This window comes from Cyphomyrmex costatus, unplaced genomic scaffold (assembly GCF_001594065.2).
Source record: "Cyphomyrmex costatus isolate MS0001 unplaced genomic scaffold, Ccosl1.0 scaffold274, whole genome shotgun sequence".
In the NCBI taxonomy this organism is placed as follows: Eukaryota; Metazoa; Arthropoda; class Insecta; order Hymenoptera; family Formicidae; genus Cyphomyrmex; species Cyphomyrmex costatus.
In genome coordinates, this window is record NW_017276844.1 from 1 (window position 1) to 10,927 (window position 10,927).

Sequence of the window (10,927 nt, forward strand, 5' to 3'; positions counted from 1 at the left end):
ACACTTTACACTTTCCTCGATTTTTAAATCATACGAGTCAATTATTATTATCTTTCATTATATCTAAATAATTACCTTTTATAATCAGTGCAGTGTTGTGTTGTTATGTGCGTAGCTGTAATGTTCCACGGAGACACTAGTTATCCTGTATTTGGTAGAATAAGCATTGTTACATATTGTGAAAAATCTGATATTTTCGTATGTTTGAAATCGTGGATTTTGTGGAACATCTTTGCAGTTATAAAGTGATTTTTCTAAGAAAATGCGCAGCACGTGATCTACGCATGTATTGTGACGTACTTCCCTCTGTTACGCATTCCTCTACTCTATTTCGTGTGATCGGTGACTCGTCAATCCTGTCTTGTTTTTGGTGTTCGCATGTTTAGCATGTTGAAGTTTATTAGTGTCTTACAGTAGTAAGATTGAAAGTAGAAAATATTCTTAAAGTATCGTTAAAAATAATATCTAAATAAGAATAATATTAGATTTACACAAGAAGAGGAGATTCTTCTATTATTAAGAGGATTGCAATCTTAAATTCAACCCGTCATGATTATATGAAATTCCTCTACTTTGGAGAATATTCTCTCGAGGTCATATATAAATGGAAAATCCTCTGACATTAACACGGAATCGTGCTAAACGGCAGAATATTTTTTTTGGGTATACAGATACTGAAAGAGTTTGAATAACAGCTACCGAATAGTGAGTAAAAATAATTTTAATTAAATATTCGATTAATATAACTAAAAATAACTTTACTTTTGAAAATATTTGGTATGAATTATTATCAATCGGTTGGTTATGTTATATTTAGTAATACTTATTAAATATATTTAGTAAAATAAAATTATTTTTAGTAATACCAACCGAACATTTAATTAAAATTATTTCACTTAACATTTAGCTATTACTCTTTTTATAGCGCACACACATACGATATATAATTATTTATATAAATGTGGGTCAATATTTAGCGAATATGTATAAAGTTGATGTAAATTGGTCTAGAACCACCTTTAAGATGAACCTCCGCATGACGCAACGTATATAAAGCACCGGTTCATTGTTTCTTCAGTTCAGTCGCATCTCCGTGCCGCCTTCTCTTCCTGTTACGTACACCCCGTGGAACCGATTTTCTCAACATATCCTGGAAAAAGAATTTATATACGATGGTGCGGGGTTGAAACGTAAGAGCATAAAAGGACATCAGGCCGGAGGAAGAGGACGATAGAAACGAAGGGGTGGCCGCTGAAAACCATCTTCCGGATAATCGTATTACCCGCTGGCATTGTCTACGGCTAGCCAATTCGAAGTAATGAGACACAGTCGGTTGCGGAGAACAATCGGGCTTCCACGGCGTGCAGGCGCCGCGACGTGCCTTCCTACCTTATCCCGTCTTCCTTCTCTATTCGTCATCCTTACCTTACCATCCACCATCCTTCCACCCGCGCAATGTCCTCCTTCACTTTCGCGTCTGGTTCCTCCGTTACTATCTTCGCCTCGCCCTTCTGGTTTATAAGGAACACGTCAATCCTACGACCCGTCGTGCACGTTAAGTCTCATCCTATTCCATTCTCATTCCCCGCCAACAATCGAGCTTCGCGCGCATGAACGCCTCCTCTTTCTCACTTTATGGAATATTCATATTCTATGCTATCTTGCACGCGTTATATGGACGAAATATATGCTATATATGCATCGTAAATGCATCAACAATAGCGATTTAAGTGAAATAAATCGTAAAATATTTAACAAGAAGGCTTTCAATTTTTTAAAAATGTATTACGTTTGTATATCGTTCTATATATGAATCGCAAATAAATTGATAATTATAATTGAAGTAATTTATAGAAAAACTCTTTTTAATGATTATATAAGCGAGTATTTAAAGATGATATTTCTTAGAGCTTCTTAAGTTTTTCTGTGGAATTTCAGATAACTGAGAGAGAAACGTAGAATATATTGTTTTCCGGTATAATAGTCGAGGGAATATCTTGTTTGTGCTCCTTGCTTCACGTCGATCGATTCCTCCTCATCGCATTTGTCAATACTAGCTCGTAAAAGACACGTCAATCCTGCGACCCATCGTATACGTTAAGTCTCTTATAAAAGCAACCACCTGAGGATAATTCTCTCTTTATTTCATTTTCTTTTCCTTCGGTCTCCTTTTCTCTTTTATAATACAATACCTTCTACTACATATGTAAATTTCGTTCTACACTTTAAGACATTCGTTTATAAAATAACTGTAGTGTTTTAAAATTTCGATAGCTCGAACGCAATTAATTAATACGCGAAAATTTTTATTAAACTCGCGCGTTATTTTTTTTTAAATTATTTCTCACGAGGGTATTTACATGCCACGCATATTCGCCTCTCGCTATCTCGTCATCACTACGGCGATATGCCCCTGTTAGTTCGTAAACTCTCCCAACATACCCTCCTATTATTTTCCTGGCTACTGATTTCATCCGGGTGTCGCTGCCGCTAATTAAAGTACACGATAGGAAGTCTGTCATTCTATGATCGCGTGTCTTTTCTCACAATAAACTACACTGTGCCAAACTAGAGGGTTCATTCATGCTCCCGACATGTAGAGTAACGTAATGAAACGTAATGGGAATCGAAACATCAGATAATAACATTTGACATGAGCAGAGCAAGGAAAATGATTCTAAAGGAATAGAACTACTAATAATAAAAGCGATGTGTGTGTGTGTGTATAAACGTATTTCGAATTAATTAAGTTAAATACCAAACGTGAATATCTGGAGTATTTGGCCAAGTACAATTACATGATTTGTAAATTTATTCTTTTAATCAGCGCTTTATCTTCTTCCAGATTTTATGTGCTCTAGCTAATAGAATTCCGTCGTATGGATCGAAGAAATTTTCTCACAGTGTCGGTGATAGGAGTTCCAGTCTGAGATTCATTGTAAAAGATGTTTGCCGTTTCGCCGAGCCATTATATCGAAGATTATTTTTCTTATCACGCATAAAGAGGAAAGATAGAAGATGAGAAATACGGCTTGCGCGTGCTTAAATAAAATCGCCGGCTTTAGAATAGTAAATTGAGAGAGATTTATTCTATAAAACTTCGAAAAGAAGCACTATAGTCTTCCGTTATCAGCGAAAATTACACTTGTCACAAATCCTCCCTTATAATCTAAAATTATTTCTTTTATATTAAGAGACGAGGGGCTACACTTTTATCTCGAGTAAAAACGTATAAAATTTCTTAATTGTAATCTAGATTTGTGGGAGTACTTAAACATTTGTAGCGTCGCACGCATCCTTTCAACATAAAGCTGTGAACAGGTGAAAGCTTCGTAACATTTTCCGGGAGTGGACCGTATGTCCATTTCGTAACTTCACGATTTACGATGTGCGGAACACGTAAACTCGCGCTCGCGTATTCGTGTTCGAGTGACGCAATATGATACGGGCTCTGCCAACCAGAAACAGTGCGTGAGATTGGGAGGCGCGCAGAAAAGCTGATATACATGGCAAAGTATGCAAATTCTGTTATGAGTGACATGTCAATAGATGATGTGTGGTAGATGAAGATTAAAAAAAAATACCATTTTTAATATATATATAGAACCATAAACTATTTCATTCGTGCAAGAAGGCACTTTTTAATTGAACGCCATCTCGTCCATTACAATTTTTTTTTATTTATTTTACATTTTTGTTTATTTTTCTGTGTAAAATTTGTTTATTTTTGAGAGACGAATCAGAGTTACAAGTGATGTAATCTTCTTTTTTTTACTTTTCACATAAAACAGAATTTTATATAGAATATGTTCTTAAATTACAAAAATTTATACTCCTATATATCAGAGAAGAGTTTAAAATCTTCGTACCGAACCCAAAATATTGTTCGATTTTTGTCGCTTCCTCTGAGTAATCCCCAACAAAGCGGAGCTTTACGGATACATAGGTAATAGTTCAACATTCGGTTGGGAACTATTTCCATCTGCAGCGCAAACATATTGCCGCGTAATCCCGGACCATTCTCCATGAAAGAACGTGGACGTTCATTGCAAATAACGTTAAAAACGAGCCCTAAATTAATGTCACCAGTTTAAATTTAACTGCCCCCCGTTGAAAACTGGTCCGGAATTGCTATACGACGACTCCGTCTGGAATTCTATTGTAGTTTCTCTGTAATACACAGGCGCGCGCGTTTGGTCTTTAACTTTACGACGTTCTTCCGACTCGCTCATTACAATAAACACGCCGTTACGATGGACGCCTCAGAAGCCACTACGCGGGCACAGACTCCCGCTGGCCTTAATATTCCGACAAAGTGGCCGGGAACAATTTCGCGACTAACGCCGTGACATAATAAAATGTACGGCTACGTTCGCGTAGCTTTTTGAAGTTTAATGAAAGATTTGTTAGTCATTAAAAATATGCATACCGTGGAAAGACTAATAAACTTCAAATATCAAGTTATTCATGTAGCAATTTTTCCTAAAATAAAATATTCAACGCATATTTTATAATTAATATTTTATAATCAAGTAAATACGAGTATAAAGTATCTCTCTCTCTATAAAATGCATTAAAAAAATGTTTAATCGGCTTATTATTTTATTATACGATATGATTGCTATTCACATCATTGTATCTCGCGCATTTTAATTAAATTACCTATAATTAATTCACAGTTTTGGCTTCGCTTATGAATAGTGTACACGCATTATGATGATAATCCGTCAAAATAAATAAAAATGGTTAGGAGGTGTGTGTAATAAAGGCAAATTCAGAAAAACTGTAGGACGCTGCCTGTGCATAACGGGAGACATGTGATATTTCATACGTGAAAAACGTAGAGCACGTACATGGGTATAATAAAAATCCTGACGAACCGGATGCTCGCGAACTGTACGAATACACGTTTCCCATTCTATTCATCGATATCCTCGCGGATCGGCGGTTGATATCGCAGGTAAGAAATTCACATTCGGGTAGACACATCCATTTACGAGGTAAAATATATAGCCTAGTAGCGTGATGGTTTTCCGAATGGCGTCGCGTCGTCCCGCGACATCGGTGAGAGCCTAAACGATATGTGCGTGTGTATGTGTGTGCACGTACATAAAACGCGCGACTTTATATATATTATTATATATTTACGTGTATGTGCGTTTCCTTTGAAAACTCTCGTACGAACGGGCCACCCTCTCGCAGTGCCACACTGTGCCTGTCTTCCCGTCGAATTGCCAGAGACGGTGAAGGCATGATGGGTGGAAAACGGAAACGTGAACGTGTTTCGTGTTAACGTCGCGCCGCCGCAAACACACTCGCAGATGGCGATCTACGTATCTCACGGCACGTAAATCCGATCCCCTACCAACGGGGCAACCAAGGGCTGTTGCGAAGTTCTGTCGTGCATTTCTGATGGCTATCATTTGGTATTGTAATCCAGACACCGGGACGAGAGCATGTACGCGATGATAATGGACGAATAATCGTCCAGTCCATCGACGTACACCGCTAACACGATTTTCGAATTGCGCCTCGGATGCGATAACGAGCCGATGAAGCGACTATCAATTATCTTGTAATAAGCTTGGCAAATTTTGTCCACAGACAAAACCGCAACGTTGCAACCATCGACGTTCTACCGTTAACGATCTTTATCAAATTGTTATATCATACGCGCGGCAAAATCTTTATTAAAGAATCATCTGATAAATCCTAATGTTATACTCCTTTTAATCGTAATTATAAATAAAAATCGCGCGATAATTCGGAAAAATGAGAGACAGGTCAAGTGTGGTTATCAGAGAAACATGGCCATGCTATCGGACAGGATCAACTATCCCTACAGTTCCATTCGTGCTTAGTCGGAGGATTATAGGCGGAACACACCTGACGTACTCCCATCGGTTTGAACGAATCGAGAACCAGACAGAAACAAACAAGAGAAGCTAACCGGGGAATGGGAGAGAGAAAAAAAAGATTTCACCCTAGCATAGTTGAGTTCAAACAGGTAACATCGACCCTCCAATCCGGAATCCTTATTTCAAACGAGGACAAACAGGAGGAGTTGCCGTGCAAAAACGGGACCCGTCGCGTCGGTCACCGTACCCTGTTCATCCGTGCGGACAAACGTACCCGAAGAACGGAGAAAGCCGATTGTGCAAAGAGCATCGCGACAGGAAAGTTTCCAAGCCGGATTTTCATTCGGTAGTAACAGGGGACAAAGTGGACCAGGTGACGCGGAGAACACCTCGCAGGCAGCTTTACAATATTCGTGTGAAATGTTAACGTGTGTGCACGCGTACAGAGAATTAGCTTGACGAGTGCGTTCGCTTCGTCCGATTTGTTCGAGACTTGATTCAACTCAAAAATGCTTGTTTCGCGTAATGTGCAAACTGACGATAAATAAACGGAAAAAGAGTTTTCGTTTTTCAATACGAATTAACGAAAAGGTATACCGTTTTGTTGTGCCCGACGTGGAAATAACTGGAGCAAAAGTATAATAAATGTATTGAACGAGAAATACCATAGCTTAAAAATGCAACAAATTTCACGGAAATTCCCGCGAAATCAAAGTAACGCGTATTTGAACACAATTGAGTATTACGCAGCGCAGCTTAAACTACCTCAATACATCGTATACGGATCTAATGTTGCGAGACTATGCGGAGGCGCCAAGATTCGCATTCGCCAGTCCTGAAGGTGTCTTCGTGGCGCTGACTGTGGCCGAGGTGTCCGGATTTCCGACTGTCGTGTCCCCGGGTTCGCCAAATTGCACGCCACCTGGCAAGACGAATAGTTCGACGTGGAATGCGTCGCAATGAATCCACGAAACGCCTCGTATACCACCGACCTCGCGTCAGGATTCTCTTACCCGGACAATGGGTGCGATGGTTGTTACTTACTGGCCCGAGAGAGACGCCCGAACATTCCAACAAGTATGAGGTTGAATTATAGAAAACAAAGAGTGATTCCGGCGGATTATACTTGAAATATGTAGGCCGTTTACGAACGAACAAGTTGCCGGACTTTCTCGACTCTATCTGCAATATCGATCTATTGTATTTTACGGGATAGTGACTCGACATTCTAAATATTTCGGACACAAAAAATCGAGTCACGTTTCAATATTCAGCATAATCCTATTTATCTTTTTATACACTTTTGTTGTAATCCGTTTTGTGACTCTCATATCATCCTTCATACGTATTCACTATAAATTTTTTTGCTTGTAAAAGTTATCATCTTTTCGATGCTTATTCTGTTCCGCAACTTGCGCGAAAACGATATAAACGACAAATGGCGGCAGCGTACCGCTTCTCTCGGGGTTTGCGTTATTTCACGTCGTTTGTGACTGGTGCGTCGGCTTCCACTGTTTTCGATCGAACGTTTGACATGTGTTTCTTTTCTCTTATCTGCTCTATTTGTGGATTGGAACAAAGCGCGAAGCGGAAGAATATTTGCACAAACTGGAGGGAAAGATGGAGCGCGAGAATTCTATGAATACGTTACCAAGTCCAAATGCCCATGCGATTTCCACGCGTCTCGCAGGTGTACCGGATGTCTACCAATATCCGTGGAGTGCTTACAAAATGCCCCTTGTTACTACCGTAACGCATCAATCCGAGCACATAGAAACTTAATGTAAAATTATATTAGATAAGATGTTATGATAAATCCTCTTAAATCTCAAAACTTTCTTTTAGTTTTTAATTTAGGCTGCGTACTCACAACGGTTGTAAGTATCAATTATCCTTATTTAATATTTAAAAACAACTAGGATGAAATGATACTTAAAATGCTGCGAGCGCCCCAAAGCGAACATAGCCAGGTCAATATTTTAAATAATGAAGAGAGCCATATATTCACCAGTCAAAGTGGATCTTGATGCTTAATAATATTTTTGCGCAAAATTTTTACAGTTTATTCAAACAGTCCAATTATGTTTCAATACCGACAAATAATCAATACAGTTTACACAAATTGGAAATTGTAAAAATTCATTCAAAAATATTATTACATAAAAAGAACAATTTTATGTGTGTATACGCGCGCGCTAAAATATCTAAAAATAATAGATCTAAAAATAATTTTATTGGGCCATCAAAATAATTATATAGAAAACTCAAGCATGCTGCAAAAAGTTTTGTCATTCTAACAAACCATAGTACGAACGTCCTGCATAATTTTCATGGTCTAATAAAATTATTTTTATATCTGTATCAACCTAAATTTTTAAATACTAAGCAAACCCGTTTTTACCATGCCACCAAAAAAATCCGTTTTAACAGAATATATGGTTCTCTTCTTTAATTGTGTTATTTATATATTGGTTTATTTTCACTTATTATTTTTTAATTTAATTTGTTAATGTAATCTCGCATTATATGTGTGTAATGTGTCATTTCCGTTGGTGTTGAAACTGTACTGATGATAAATCAATAAACATTTTTACACGTACTCGTGTAAAATAAATGCACCGGTTAATAAATATAGCATAATTATTGGACGAAATGACAAAAATGTTATTATAAATTTTATACTGAATATATAATAGAAACTAAAACGAACTACCATAAAAAAAGAATTTCAGAAATGCTATATTAAAAAGTAAAACAATGGTATTAACTCACAAAACGATACGGACGATCTTGACAAGTCCTATTATTATTCATTATAAAACAGAGTATAATACAAACAAATGAATGTCAACCTTAGTGCTCAGAGTTTCCGTTATTATACTTTTGCGTTTTATCATCTGCGTTCAACTCGATCTGACGAACTTATAATGACGGTCCTGTCTCATATGGCTTTGTAGTAAGTTATTAATTGCAATTTTATTAAGCTTGACGTATTATCCTTAATTTAATTATTCTTTTTAATTTCTTTTTTATTTATTTATCATTGACTACCTTTATTGACGATAACTAATTATCTAACTCTAGACAATACACTCGCATTGAGAACAGGAAAATCAATCTTTGCTATTGTATCAGCATGTCTGTATCGCATTGTTATGCATCATAAGAAAACAGTATCACAATCCAACGACATTAACATCTGTAAGAATCGCTGAAGAATTAAGGACCTGTGAGTTCCGAAACGTACGACTGTTTAGTTTTTCATTTTAGTTTTTCACTTTATGTTCTCTCATTTATATAAATTAAAAAATTATATTATATCCATTTACTTCGATATAGTGTAGTAATATTATAGTGTTAGTTATATACGACTTTGAATAAATTCATTATTAAATTTTTATAAACAACGAATTTATTTAGAGTTGCACATACATGTATAATTGAAAGCTTATAATATTAATAAATTTTGTCTAATAATTTGATTATGTCCATTAACTGTTTAATAACATTTACCTTATAGAAACGTCTCGATATACTTTATTCATCGTTGTATATTGAGTATTATTTCATTACTTTTCAAAGAACACGTAAAAAAATAATTGTAGCAGAAGTTATAACAAAAAAGGTTATATATAACAGATGAGAATGAAGACAACTACACTATAACCGACGTTATTAAAATACTTCCGCTGTAAATAGCGTCGTCTAGCTTCACAAACTAGTCGGTTAAATCCTCGTGAAAACGTTTCTCATAGCGATCCTTTGTCATTTCTGGCGATGTTCTCGCTTTCCTAACATCGCAAAGCTCTCTCCCACGAATTTTCGACTCACACTGTTGAAAGATCTATGAAGTTTTTAGTGGATTTCGTTGTAACGACATCTAGTAGATTTTGATAGAAGCACCCTCTTCGTAAAACTGCTTCCGAGCAAGTCACAGCAATAACGACAATCACAATGTTTATTGCCCGAGTTCCTGATTTTACCTTCGTGAGAAGAAATTCCTTTCCGCTCTCTCGAACTGCTTAGCCGATCGTTTACTTCTCGGGGTTTCTCTAAGAGGGTTGCCGAACCAACATAAACCGCAGAGCTGACAGGCATGTGAAAAGATTTAATCGACCATACGCGCACTCACGTTCGATTGTATGCTGCTTGAGACCAATAAGAACAAATTCGAAAATACGCGAACGATTCTTCCTGTTCGCTGATTTGAGAGCCGGAAGATACAGTTCTGCACATTTCTCCGCTTCCCTCAAACTAATCGTTATTCCTCGTAAATACTACTACTCTATATCCGCAAATCCGCAAATAAATCGCACAACTATAATGCTTCCTAACACATTCGTTGTATCGGAAACATAAATAATAAAATAACAAATATAAATGTAACTGCGATATACATATGATATAAATGGGAACGATGTAATCTTTTCGCTTCTCGATCGGTGGAATTTCACGGAAAAGGATCTAAAAAAACTAGATGAATTTAATCTGTACGATGAAACAAATGTCGCCATTGTATATATATATATATATAGGATTGATCTTTTCTTAATTGCAAATAAAATCGCGAGATAGATGAATCGCCGCTCGATCTCGTAAAACAAATTTATTCAGGGCGATTGATCCTCGCGCGGCGGTATGAAGTTTTCCAACGACGGACGGAGCCTCGTTCGCGCGCCGCAGCTTTTTGTTGTCTAACGAAAACTTTAATGGAAAGATTACAACCGAATGACAGTAAACGTAACGCGAATTGAAACGTGAATGAGATCGCTGAAAGACTAATAAGTATAGTGATTGGATAATATCCCGGCGGCGATGCGCCTCGAGGCTTCGAGCCATTTGCCACTTATCCCAACTTCGCGAACAACGATTGCGACGACGACGTCGTAATTGCTGTTTACGTTCGTGATTCCTGCAGATACACTCCAACTTTAAAGAGTTCTGCCTGCTGGCACAATAGTGCCAGCGCGATATCATACACTATTGTTTCTTTTACTATTGTCTTGAAAAGGCATTGCGTGAAACAACGATGCGTCGTCATCTTTTCTTTATAGAGCATCAGAAAAGCC